At 40.2% G+C, this 14,489-nt stretch overlaps 1 long non-coding RNA gene across 1 annotated transcript in view; it reads right to left on the reverse strand.

The window, feature by feature from the left end:
* The window catches only part of LOC131408596 (uncharacterized), a 45,793-nt gene that overhangs the window by 23,559 nt on the left and 7,745 nt on the right, over positions 1-14,489 (reverse strand). The window contains exon 5 of the long non-coding RNA XR_009220792.1: positions 1,764-1,992. This is a non-coding gene — a long non-coding RNA (uncharacterized LOC131408596). The remainder of the gene's footprint in view (positions 1-1,763; positions 1,993-14,489) is intronic.

A 14,489-nucleotide genomic window follows, 5' to 3' on the forward strand; every position in this document is an offset into this window, starting at 1 on the left:
GATAAACGAAAATTGATAAGTCAACATACTTTCGATTTTTATATCTTATTATGATTGAAGTTGAACATCTTTTCACATGTGTAAAAGCTTTTTTATTTGTTTCTATGAAATGTATGTTCCTATCTTTTGCTCATTTTTCTAAAGAATTGTTGGTCTTTTTTCCCTCAATTTTTAAGATGTTTAGGCCTTTATTTGTGATTTGAGTAACAAATATTTTTCTAGTTGTCACTTGTCTTTTAGTTTTGTTTGTGATGAGTTTTGCTATGCAAAAAAAATTTATCAGTATTTTCTTTAATTGCTTCTAGATTTTGAGTCATAGGAAAGTTTTCCTTCACCCAGGTTGTTCAAGTGGTGGGAACATTGAAACTGTAATTGACAAGTTGCTGAAGGCTCAGTGTAGGCTAGTTTGAGAGTTAAACACTCTGGGGCCCAATCTTAGGGAGACCCCCATACTTTTATGAGTTTTACCTCTAGGAACCCCACCAGATTCTCAGAGTGAAAATCAGAGAAAAATCCCCTCATGCTTCCAACTGGGGAAGGAGAAAAGTAACCATTGTGAAATACACCCAAAGCATCCTGTTCTCCTTAACAAAAGCCTGCCCTCAAGGGAAATTATTTTACCCGAACCTCACCTACTTGGAGGAAGAGAAATACACCCCTCCAGCCCCTTCTAGATTTTTTGTCTCACCTAACAGGGAAAAAAGCTGAAAATCACTTGTGAAGGTCATAGCCTTGGGGCACAGGCCCCGTAAAAGACTGAGACCTAATCATAGAATTATGGAATGCTCCCCTCCCCCCCATACCTTACCAACACATCAATATCAATCAGGCTTCTGTATAATAACAGGGGATTACTATGGAAGGAACTGCAAAGTTCAGACCCTATTTAAGAAAGTGTCTCTAGGGAAATCCAAAGACAAAGGAGAGACAAAAACAAGGACCATAATGGAAATTTTAGCCTCTGACAACTATAGCTACAGCAAACGGTTAACACAGTCCAACTCTTAGATAAACACAAAGCCTCACAATAAAGGCCTATTTAACTCAGTTCCTTTTAATTGATACATCATGTCCAGCTTTCCACACATACAAAAAAAAGACTAGGCATGCTAAAAGGCAAAAAAATAGTCTGAAGAGAAAAAGCAAGCTTCAGAACTAGACTCAGATGTGACAGAAATTTTGGAACTATTAGAGTAGGAATTTAAAATAACTATGATTAATATGCTAAAGGCTCTAATAAAAATGTGAACAATGTGTAAAACAGATGGGTAATATAAGGAGAGAAATGGGAACTCTAAGAAAAAGTCAAAAGGAAATTCTAGAAATCAGAAACGGTGTAATAGAAATGAAGAATGCCTTTAACGGGCTCATCATCAGACTGGACACAGCTGAGGAAAGAATCAACAAGTTTGAAGCTGTGTCAACAAAAACTTCCCAAACTGAAAAGAGAAAAAAGAATGAAAAAAATAATGGAATGGAATATCCAAGAACTGTGGGACGATTACAAAAGGTATAACACGTGTAATGGAATACCAGAAGGAGAAGAAACAGAGAAAGGAACAGAAGAAATACTTGAAGTAACTAATAGCTGAGAATTTTCCAAAAGTAATGACAAACACTATACCACAGATCCAGAAAGCCCAGAGAACATCAAGCATGACAAATTCCAAAACATTTACACATGGGCATATTATGTTGAAACGGCAGAAAAATAAAAGAGAAAATCTTGAAATAAGTCAGGAGGGGGGCAAAAAACCACTTACCGGGGCCGGCCTGATGGTGTAGCAGTTGGGTTCACGTGCTCCACTTTGGCAGCCCAGGTTTCACAGGTTCAGATCCTGGGTGTGGACCTATGCACCGCTTATCAAGCCACGCTGTGGTGGCCTCCCATGTACAGCGGAGGAAGATGGGCACAGATGGTAGCCCAGGGCCAATCTTCGTCAGCAAAAAAGAGGAGGATTGGCGACAGATGTTAACTCAGGGCTAAACTTCCTAACAAAAAAAAAAAACACTCATCTATAGAAGAACAAGAATTATATCAGACTTCTCTTCAGAAACCTTGCAGGAAAGAAGAGAGTGGAGTGAAATATTTGAAATATTAAAAGAAAAACCCACGAACCTAGAATTCTGTATTCACTGAAATTATCCTTCAAAAGAAGAAATAAAGACTTCCTCAGACAAACTAAAATTAAGGTAGTTTTAGTTAGATCTGCCAGGAGATCTGCCCTGCAAGAAATGTTAAAAGTTCTTCAGAGAGAAGGAAATGATATGGGTTAGAAACTGGGATCTACATAAAGAAAGGAAGAACATTAGAGAAGGAATAAATGAAGATAAAATTTTTTATTTTTCTTATTCTTAATTGATCTAACAGATAACAGTTTGTTCAAAATAATAATACCAACAATGTATTTGGTGATTACAGCTTATGAATAAGTGAAATGATTGACAGCAGTGTTATGAGTGGAAGACAGAGAAAAAGAATAAGGGAAACAAATAGAAAATAGTTACAAATATGATAGACATTAAACCAACTATATCAATAATCACTTTAAATTTGAATGTTCCAAATGCATCAGATAAAAGATAGAGACTATCAGAATGTATTAAAAAACAAGAACTGGGCCTAGCCCCATGGCTGAGTGGTTCAAGTTCCGCACTCTCTGCTTCAGCGGCCCAGGTTCATGGGTTCGGATCCCGGGCGCAGACATACTCCACTCATCAGCCATGCTGTGGCAGTGTCCCACATATAAAGTAGAGGAAGACTGGCACAGATGTTAGCTCAGGGCAAATCTTCCTCAAGCAAAAAAAAGAGGAAGATTGGCAATGGATGTTAGCTCAGGGCCAATCTTCCTTAGCAAAAAAAAAAAAAAAGAAGAAGAAGACCCAACTATATGTTGTCTACAAGAAGCCCACTTTAAATACACAGATTAAAAATAAAGGCATGGAGAAAGACATACCATGCTGATACTAATCAAAAGGAAGCTGGAATAACTATATTAATTTCAGACAAAGCAAACTTCAGAGCAAGTAAAATTATCAGGGATAAAGGAGGGCATTACATAATGCTATAGGGCCCAATTCTCCAAGAAATCTTAGCTTTTCAAATCAGTGGCTATTTGGTTGTGAGCAGAGCGATGGGGGTAGTGACAGAAAGGGGTGCGCAAAAGAGGATTATAAAAGGTCATGAGGAAACTTTGCAGGGTGATGGATATGTTCACTACCTTGACTGTGGTGAAGGTTTCACGGATATGTAGATATGTCAAAACTTGTCAAACTGTACACTTTAAATATATGCAGTCAATAGCAGTTAAGTGTGCGCTCCGCTGCTGGCGGCCCAGGTTCAGATCCCAGGCGCGCACTGATGCACCACACCATGCTGTGGCGGCGTCCCATATATAAGTGGAGGAAGATGGGCACAGATGTTAGCCCAGGGCCAGTCTTCCTCAGCAAAAAGAGGAGGATTAGCATGGATGTTAGCTCAGGGCCGATCTTCCTCACCAAAAAAAATAAAAATAAATAAATAAATAAATAAATGCAGTTTATTTTATGTGAATTATAACTCAATAAAGCTGTTTAAATTTTTTTTTAAATCTATGCTACCATTATCCTGCTCTGACTGAAAGCCATTATTCCTTTTTTCACAGTTAAGGAATTTGAAGCACAGAAAGGTTAAGTAACTTGCCCAAGATCACACAGCTACTAAGTAGCTATGTCAGGATTTGAAGTTATTTTGACTCCAGAGTCCATGCCCTTAACCACTTTGCCTGAGTGAATTAACCAAGGTCCGTGTTTCCATTGCCAGTTCTGGAGCTGGCCCAGGGCGGGTGCTCAGTGAATGTTTGCTACTGTTGAAGTAACACTTGAGGACAGGCACACCCTCAAACAATTCAGACAGAGAAATTGCAGAAAAGGCCTGAGTCATCTCTGTCACAGAAATCAGTTTACAGCTTACAGCTCTGCAGGTGTAATGGGGATGTGATAGGGACTATATGTGTGTGAGCATCACATTCGAGTCTTTGGGATCTGAAATGGGACTCTTCCCTTATAGCCTCCCTCCTTCCCAGGCCACGCCCACCTACACTGCCCAGCACCTGTCATCCACTTTCAGAGCCTCCAGCCACACATTCTAAATACTATAATCAGAGACGATGTTGGGGAGGTGAGTCAAGTACATCTACTACAGATTAGAAGGCAGAATAGTGCTGTTTGGTGAGGTGGAATCACGCATTCTGGAGTCAGGCTACCCTGGGACTGAATGCCAGTTCCACCACCGACCTTGGGCAAGCCCCTTACCTTCCTGATCCTCAGTTTGCCAAATATAAATTAGGAACAATGTACTTACCTCATGGAATTGTTGTGAGTTTTAAATGAGATAAAATATGTGGAGCATCTTGCACAGGACCTGGCACATACCACACGCACAATAAATAGTGGTTGCCATTATCATTGTATCAACATCATTATTCTACAGAGGGAATTTCACATGGTAAGCTGTGAGACACTAGACTAGATCACACAACGAGTTCATTTTTACCTTAGGAGAGCTTTAAAAAGGAGGATATGCCCCACCATTTGAGTTGAATCTGGAGTGGTCCTGCCAAAATCAGGGGAATGGAGAAAATGATCCCAGTGGTTCATTCTGATGCTAATATTCTGTGGTCTCAGATTTTGTGACTTTCATGGATAAACTGAGAGAGTTGGGAGTGACAAAATGGACAGCTGGCAGTCATAATTGTGGGCTCCCTTGTCAATAAGCTCCTTGAAGGTAGAGACAAAGATGTCTTCGTTTGTGTCCCTGGTACCAAAGACAAGGTCTTATCCACAACAACTGTTCTGTAAACACTTATTAAATCAGCCAACCCCTATACCAGGGTTTTAGGTTGCTGGTGACAGGTCACCAGTTGTCCCTGTTTAGGAGAGCTTAGGCTAAGATAAGTGAAAATGCATCCCATGAGCCACCAATGACGTAAATCTTTCTGTATAGAACAGTCTTATCCACTTTCAGCTTAATTCAATTCGACATTACTTGAGAACCTATTTATGCAAGTTACTTATGAACAACTTAACATGAAAATTAAGTATTAAAAGAAAAGCTAGGGGGGGCCGGCCCGGTGGCGCAAGCGGTTAAGTGCGCGCGCTCCGCTGCGGCGGCCCGCGGTTCGCTGGTTCGGATCCCGGGCGCGCACCGACGCACTGCTTGGTAAGCCATGCTGTGGCGGCGTCCCATATAAAGTAGAGGAAGATAGGCACCGATGTTAGCCCAGGGCCATCTTCCTCAGCAAAAAAAAAAAAAAAAAAGGAGGAGGATTGGCGGATGTTAGCTCAGGGCTGATCTCCTCACAAAAAAAAAAAAAAAAAAAAAAAGAAAAGCTAGGGGCCAGCCCTGTGGCGCAAGCAGTAAAGTGCGCGCACTCCGCTGTGGAAGCCTGGAGTTCACAGGCTCGGATCCCGGGCGGGCACCAACGCACCGCTTGTCAGGCCATGCTGTGGCAGCGTCCCATATAAAGTGGAGGAAGATGGGCATGGATGTTAGCCCAGGGCCAATCTTCCTCAGCAAAAAAAAGAGGAGGATTGGCAGATGTTAGCTCAGGGCTGATCTTCCTCGCAAAAAAAAAAAAAGTAACCTTGGGGCCAGCACGGTGGCGCAAGCGGTTAAGTGCACGCGCTCTGCTGCGGCGGCCGGGGGTTCACCGGTTGGGATCCCGGGCGCGCACAGATGCACTGCTTGTCAAGCCATGCTGTGACGGCATCCCATATAAAGCAGAGGAAGATGGGCACGGATGTTAGCCCAGGGCCAGTCTTCCTCAGCAAAAAGAGGAGGATTGGCAGATGTTAGCTTAGGGCTGATCTCCTCACAAAAAAAAAAAAAAAAACCTATCTACTAAATAAAAATTAAGTACTCTTATCAATAACAGATACTACCAATGCATGCTTATCCAGTTCCTCCTCCCCTTTGCAGACTGCCCAGGTCCCACTGGGGGTTCCCAGAAAATGCTCAGCCCCCTGACCGAGCACAAGGGCCCATTGATTTGCTAACACCTTCCTGTTACTCTCAGAATACTCATCGTTGTTCCAAGCTCCAGCTCCCTGGATGCCATCTGAGTGCCTGACCTTTGCATATTTTCTCTTTGTCACCAGGTTCTGAACTGAAGCCACAACATGAGAGATGCTATTTGCTCTGATTTTGTAGCTCTGGTTTTCCTCCCTCCTAATGCTTACTTTTCATTTGACTTTTTTTACAAAAAGAGAAAGGAAAAGGGCTCTAGATTTCTTGAAGGGATCAGACCCTTTTACCTTCGGAACTCCTTTTATAATGTCAATATTTTAAAACCATCCAACTTAACAGGGCAGATTTTAAGCAAGCTTATAGATTAGGATCTTTGCAATATGTTACAGCTAAATGTCAGAACTGGATGTCAACATTAATCAAAAAGGCCAGCTAAGAATCGAAATGATGTAGGAACCACTTGGGTCCCTACCATTCAGGAGATAATGTTGCATTAGCAGATGTCAAAGTTAACAACGTTAGCCAACTAAACGTGGAACCTGTTGAGCATATGGTAGACGTTACCTGATCAGCGTTGATATTAATCATGCTTTGGACAGTAAACAGACAATCTATAAATACCCAGTTGGCATCAAGGAAGAAAACTGATTTTATTTTCTTCTATAGCTATTGAAGCCCTGACCATATTTCTTGTCATATCTAAAATAAGTTCACTGACTATGTTCTATCTACACCTTGTACATACTTCTGTGGTTGGGATTTACTGCCATCTATTCTAACTATTTGTTTATATATCTCTGCCACACTAGCTGTAAGATTCTTGAATGCAGAGTTTGTGGTTTATTAATATCTGCCAGGCCTGCAATAGAATAAGCAGGGGCTTGGGAGTAAAAAAAAGGTTTGGATTTAAATCCTAGCTTCAGAATTTACTGTGTCATTATGGGCAAGTTTCTTAACTTCTCTGAGCCTCATAATACTGATCTGTAAAGCAGGGATTTTAATTCTCACCTAGAAGAGCTGATTAGGATTAAATGATATTACTTACTATATCATAAAGGTTCTTTGGTTAAAAACAACAGAAAGAAACTACACCATTAAGAATCCCTGGTTATAAACAACAGAGATAAACTCTGGCTAACTTGAGGACACGAAAAGGACACGAAAACTAAATGCAATGTGTAATCTGAGACTGAATCCTGGGTCAGAGGGGGAAATCGATATAAATGACATTACTGGGACAATTAGTGTAATCTGAAAAATGGGCTGTATATTATAAAATGGTACTAGTTAACCTTAAATTTTCTGAATTTGATCATTATGTTGTGGTTATATGAGAGAATATCTTTGTTCTAAGGAAATACACAATGGAGGATAGGGGGGTAAAGGAGCATGATGTCTGCAACTCTGAACTGGCTCAGGAAAAATTCTACATATATAATATAGACATATATATGATGTATATAATATATATGCATAATTCACATACACAATTATATACAGAGAGAGATAAGAGAGAGAGAAAACAATAAACTAAATATGGCAAAATATTAACAATTAGTGAATCCAAATAAAGGATATGGGAGTTCTTTGAACTGTTCTTGTTACTCAATATTACTTTGAAATAATTTCAAAATAAAAAAGTTTTCTTTAAAGAGAAAAGAAGGGAGTCGCTGAAATAATCACGGAACTCGCAAAATCATCAGGAAGGCTGGAAAACCAGGCTTGGAAACTAGACAGGAACCAGGACAGGGACTAGTCAACTGTCAGAGTACAGCACTAGAAAAAATGACTTTCTTCTTGTCATCACTTTGCACAGGCCTCACAATCCCAGGAAAAGAGAACTGTTCTGTCTTTACAGTACAGGGGTGGGGATAGGAGCTGGCAGAATGAGTTTTCAGAAGGATTCACTATTATCTCTCTCAAAACCCAGGGAAGTGCTGGCTCAGCACATAGGAGGTGTTCAAAAAATAATTTGTAATGCACATTTATACTCGAGCACAGAACAGGCACACAAGAAACTACACAGGAATATTAGTTCCCTTCCTTCTCTTTTGTACCTCCAGTTCTGAGCACTTGACCAGGCACAGAGCAGGTGCTCTAAAATCGTTGCTAATTGCACTGTAGCATTGACGTGGCCTGCAGGAGTGACTACAGCTTCGCTGTGTGTGTGCTCGTTCAGGGGTCATGTTTTCTTCCTTGCTGACAAGTGGACACACAGCCTGCTTCCCAGACAGGCAACAGCTTCAAGTGTCTATGCCCAATTATAGGGAGAGGTGCCAAGAAAGTACGTGTAGTGGCCTGATTTTAGAGTCACCACCACTTAACCACTGTGAGATTTGGGGAGTAAGTCTCAATCTTTCTAAGTCTGGTATCCTCGTGTATAAAACAGGATGTTGAAGAGTGTTTACTTTAGGCCACTAACCCCCAAGAGAACTCCCTAATGCGGCGTAACAATCCTAACACATTTCCCTAGTGCCTTCCCTCTTCCACTTTCCTAGATAATTATTCGTGCTTTCTCCTCTCTCTTTCAATCATCCTCATCTTCCTCCATCCTCACGCTTAGCTGATGAACCCTCCCTTTAATAATTCTTCTCAGGAGCTGCACTTCTGAGAACTACTCATTATATTCTATTTTCCAGAATTTAGTTACCTGGTTAAATGACCACACCTACCTGCAAGGGAAGCTAGGAAATATCTTTATTATGGAAGCCATGTACCCAGATACAATTCTGGGCTTTGGTTACTAAAGGCAGGAAAATGGACATTGAGTGATACTAGTAATTTTTACTATAATGGATTTATCATATTGTTTCCTGAGGCTAAAGACATCACTGCAAAATTAGGACTGAGAGCCTCAAGTGAGCCCTCATTCTGTCTAGCAATCCAACTATCTTTCTCCAGTCCAACTACTCTCCCACTCTCCTAAATGGTCATTTCATAGTCTTTTCTCTCTTTCAAAACTTCAACATCTGCTTCCCCTTTCTCTCTCTCTTTCCTCCCCACCCCACCCCCAGAAGACCTTGCATCTCATTGCATTGTGAAATAGAAGCAAATTAAAGAGGACTTCCACAAGCTCCCATTACCACATAGACCCACCAACCCGCGTGTGTGTCCATGTCCTCTACCTTGTCCTGTAAGTCTAGACAAATTGCTCATAATGTTCTTACCTAAGCCTAGTCCTCCACTGTACACTAGATCCCACCCTCTCTCACCTACTTAAACACATCACTCCAGGAATTCTCGTCTCTCTTTCCTGCACCAATTTTTCCTCTCTTTTAGATCTTTCCCTTCTGGTTTCTGATCCAGCACGTAAGGAGCTTGGAAGTTGTCACTCCTGTCCTCACAACAAGAAAAAAACCTGAATAAACTGCAAATCAACAGCTCTTCTTAGATCCATCAGAGAATCGAAGTCACAAGGCAAACCGGTGCCCCCAAAATTGGAGAGACAAATTTCTTTAAAAATACAGCTTACAAAAACAGACACAAAAAGAAATAGAAAATCCCCACAATATCTTATTTATTTATTTATTTATTTATTGTGAGGAAGATCAGCCCTGAGCTAACATCCGTGCTAATCCTCCTCTTTTTTTGCTGAGGAAGACCAGCTCTGAGCTAACATCTATTGCCAATCTTCCTCCTTTTTTTTTTCCCCAAGGCCCCAGTAGATAGTTGTATGTCATAGCTCCACATCCTGCTAGTTGCTGTATGTGGGACATGGCCTCAGCATGGCCAGACAAGCGGTGCATCGGTGCACGCCCAGGATCCGAACCTGGGCCGCCAGCAGCGGAGCGTGCGCACTCAACCACTAAGCCACAGGGCCGGCCCTGCACAATATCACACTTATTAAGCATACTAAATTTGTAGTTTAAAACCTTCTCATGAAGAGAGCTCCAGGCCCACGTGGCTACCCCAGTGAACTCTATCAAACATTTAAGGAAGAAATAATACCAATATCACAAAACTCTTTCAAAAAAATAATATCCGGTGCCTGCTGAAATTTCTGTCTCAAAATATACAGATATCTTTTTCCAATTGACTTAAGTCAGGATCCAAACAAGGACCCACACATTGCATTTGGGTGATACATTTCTTAATTTTCCTTTAGTCTATAACGCCCCTCTCCTTTTTTTTTCATTTTTTTGGTGAGGAAGAGGAAGATTAGCCCTGAGCTAACATCTGTTGCCAATCCTCCTCTTTTTGCTGAGTAAGATTGGCCCTGGGCTAACATCCATGCCCATCTTCCTCTACTTTACATATGGGATGCTGCCACAGCATGGCTTGATAAGCAATGCATAGGTCCGCACCCCGGATCTGAACCTACGAACCCCGGGGCACCGAAGCTGAGTGCACAAACTTAACCACTATGCCACCGGGCTGGCCCCATGCCCCTCTCCTTTTTTAATGTTTTAAATTGTTGAAGAAACTGGTTCATTTGTCCTATAGAATTTCCTAAATTCTGGTTTAGGCTTGTTTCTTCCTCACAGTATTATTAAATTTGTTCCTCTAACTCCCATGTTTCCTGTAAACTGGCTTTTGATAGAGCATGGGTTGGCAAACTATGGCCAACAGGCTAAATCCAGGCCCTAGTCTACTTCTGTAATTCCTGAAAGCTAAGAATGGTCGTGTATATTTTTAAAGTGTTATAAAAACAAATAAACAAGGAAAACAAAGAAGCATATGTGATAAAGACTATACCATGGCTTGCAAAGCCTAAAACATTTACTATCTGGCCTTTTGCAGAAAAATTTTGCCCACTCCTGATCTAGAGACTCCATCAAATTTGTTTTCTTTCTTTCTTTGTTTGTTTCTATTTGCAAGAATGCTCCACATAGTATTCTAAGTATGCGAAGTATTTCCTACTGTATCACATTAGGAGGTATATAATGTCTCATTGTCACACTTTTAGTGATGTAAATATTAATCAGTGATTTCAGAGCTGTCAGCCTGATCCATTCCTTATAAAGTTCCTTACCAATATCTCTCCTGATTGTTTTAGCATCCATTGATGATTGTTGCCTCAATATTTCATTAGAGAATGTAAAATGGTGATTTTCTAATTCCATAATTCCCCATGCATTTTTTAGTTAGCATTCTTCAAAACAGAATAACCTTTCCCTTATTAACTATTTGGCTTTCCTTCAAAACATATCCAGAATCCAAGCACTTCTTAAGACTTCCACTGCTACAACCCTGTGCAAACCACTATCATTTCTCTTCCGGATTATTGCAGAAACCTCCTAACTGCTTTCTCTGCCTCTGCCCTTGCCCCTCCCCCTTTGATCTATTCTCAATGGAGCAGCAATTTTATTAAGATGTTTTTATTAAGATGTAAGTCAAATCATGTTTTCCCTCTGCTGAAACCCTTCCAGTGGCCCCCCATGGACTCAAAGTCCATCCTCTGACTTACAAGTCCCTATGTCTTGTGGCTCCTGATTACCTCTCTGATCTACCTCTCTTCCTGCCCACATGACTCCAGCCACAGCCCTCTTTGTTGCTCTCTGAGCCCCATAGCCATGCTCCTTGGTCAGGGCTTTTGCACTTGCTTATCCCTCTGCCTAGAACTCTCTTCCTTCAGATACCCTCATAGCTTACACCTCCTTCAGATGTTACCTTCTCAACATGATCTTCCCCAGCCACTCTATTTACAGTTGTAATTCTCCTCAACACTCCCTGCCTCCTTCCCCTGCCTTAATTCTCTATAGCATTGAAAACAATCTAACACACAATACGATTTACTTATTTATGTATTGACTATCTGTTTCTACTACTAGAGGGTATGGTGTACCAGGGCAGGGATTTTTGTCTAGATTGTTCATTGCTGTATCCCCGGCACCTATAAGAGTGCCTGGTACATAATACTTTGTAAATAACTGGATGAATGGAATCATTGAGAGGATTAAATGAGATAATACATCTAAAGCCCTTAGCACAGTGAATGGTAACTATTGGTATTAACGTTGCTATTATGAACCATTTTATTTCCTCTGTATGAATCCACTTATTCATCTAAGTCAATAGTGACTTTCCAGAGAAGGGCAAAGGGGTCAGTATAGGACAATACTCTTTCAGAGAGCACTGGTTTTTCCACGGAAGGCTCTCCAGAAAATAATCTTTTTAAAATCTGACTGTCATTACAAAGGCTCCTTTCCCTAAAATCTCAATAAATAAAAAAAGTGAGAACAAGACTTTTCTCAGACTCAGATCATATTGCTGTCAGCTTCCAGCCTCTGGGTGGGATAAAAGTTTATTTATTGCAATTCTTTTTCTCTTCCTACTACAGAGGGAAGGCGTACATAATAACAGTCCTTTCAGGTTCTGCTGAGTTACTAAAGAGGAAAAGACAATTTTAACTTGGATTTATTTTTTGTTTTGTTTTTAAGAATATTTTTCATTGCCAATATATTACATTTTGGCTCCATTATGGTTTAAATTGGCTCTTTTTTTATTATCCTTGTTTTATTGAGATATAATTGATATATAACATTGTATTTAGTTTTAGGTATACAACATAATGATTTGATATATATATATATTGTGAAATGATCACCACAATAAGTTTAGTTAACACATATAGTTACAATTCTTTTTCTTCTGATGAGAACTTTTAAGATTTACTTTCTTAGCAACTTTCAGGTACACAATACAGTATTGTTAACCAAAGTCACCATGCTATATATTACTTCCCCAGGACTTAATTTATCTTATAATAGAAGAGATTAGCCATTTTGAATTGGTGGACTGAGAAAACCAGATGGCCCTCTCCAATGTGGGTGGGCATCATCCCATCCATTGAGGGCCTGAATAGAACAAGAAGGCAGAGGAAGGTTGAATTCCCTCTCTGCCTGACTGCATGAGCTGGGACATCAATCTTCTCCTGCCCTCTGCACTCCTGGTTCTCAGGCCTTCAGACTTGGACTGAAATCTACACCACAGGCTCTCTGGCTCTTAGGCTTTCAAACTACACCACTGGCCTTCCTGGGTCTCCAGCTTGCAGAGGACAGATCATGGGACTTCCCAGGCTCCATAATCACATGAGCCAATACTTCTAAATAAATACATCAATAAATAAAAAATACCTCACTAACTCACTCACTTACTAACTCACTGACTCACTCAGGGTTCTCCAGAGAAACAGAACAAATAAGACACATATATCCTATACAGGATATAGTGGTGCTGACTATTGGCAGGATGCCTCAGTTCCTTGTCCTGTGGACATCCGCAGAAGGCTAACTGAGCATCTTCAGGACATGGTTACCTGGCATCCCCCGGAGCAATTGATCCAAGAGAAGAAGACAAAAGAGGCAATGTCTTTTATGACTTATCCTTAAAAGTCACACAACAACACATCTGCTATATTCTTTTGGTTCTATGGACTAATCTCATGTGACTAACATGGAGAAGATCATACAAAGGAGTGAATACCAGGAGGCAAGGATCATTGGGGCCATTATGGAAGCTGGCTGCCACCTAAGTCACTAGGAAATGTAAACCAGACTATATAATTTTGCTGGGCTCCATCCAAACTGATAAATATTGAAATATTTTTAAAATGGGGGTTGAATCAACAACTTTATAATGTAAATTATGATTAGCAAATATATATACACATATATATGTATGTAGAAATATATACACATATATATCATACTCCTTTATGATATATATCATATTCGAGTAAAGAATGTTAAATTGCTTAACCTAATATATTGAAAATTAAAAGTTTACATTTTTATATCTGTCAATGTACATGATTCAGAAAGTAAAGCCTGAAAAACCAACACTAAATCAGTTTTCAGGGAAAGTTACATTATCAGTCAATCTTCCTTACTGCTGTTCATAGGGATTGGGGGAACTGAAGGAACTCTGCTAGAAATCCACTAAAAGAAATACCCAGGTCCCTGAATTTTTAGGCATTGCCATTCTTGTGGTAGAATTTACTTGCCGTTCTTGTTCTAATATACCTTTCACAAGCTTCTTCTATAGGAAGTTCAAAAAAGTTTAGAAAGTCATCAGTAATTGTTTCTCCTGTTTGAAAAACCAGAGCATAAGCTCATTTCTTTTTTGTGTCTTTAAGTACTTACATAATTACATATTAGTTTTAGACTAATGGTACGTGCTGATGGTCAAATGGATTCCAGGAAAACCTCTCTTCCAGATTCTTGGTCATAAGCACAAAATTTACTTCACTTAGAATTTGCATATTTTTAAGCAGAGGCTATTCTTTTCCAAAGATATCTCTTATTACTCATGACATTGTGTACCTCTATCTGACCCAAAATTGGGGGAAGGGGAAGTAATCCCTCAGGAGCAGCAGGGAACTTGCTTAAATGAAAAGGTATTTGCCAAATGGCTACAGAAAGTACCATGCTAACAGCAGTGACATACCAAGGGCGGGGCAGTGGGAGTGGTCTGCCCAAGGTGTGGGCGATGAGGGGGTTTGCGACTGTAGAAAATTCAAAAACAATAATAAAAGTGACCG

The sequence above is a fragment of the Diceros bicornis genome, chromosome 7 (genome assembly GCF_020826845.1).
Source record: "Diceros bicornis minor isolate mBicDic1 chromosome 7, mDicBic1.mat.cur, whole genome shotgun sequence".
NCBI lineage: Eukaryota > Metazoa > Chordata > Mammalia > Perissodactyla > Rhinocerotidae > Diceros > Diceros bicornis.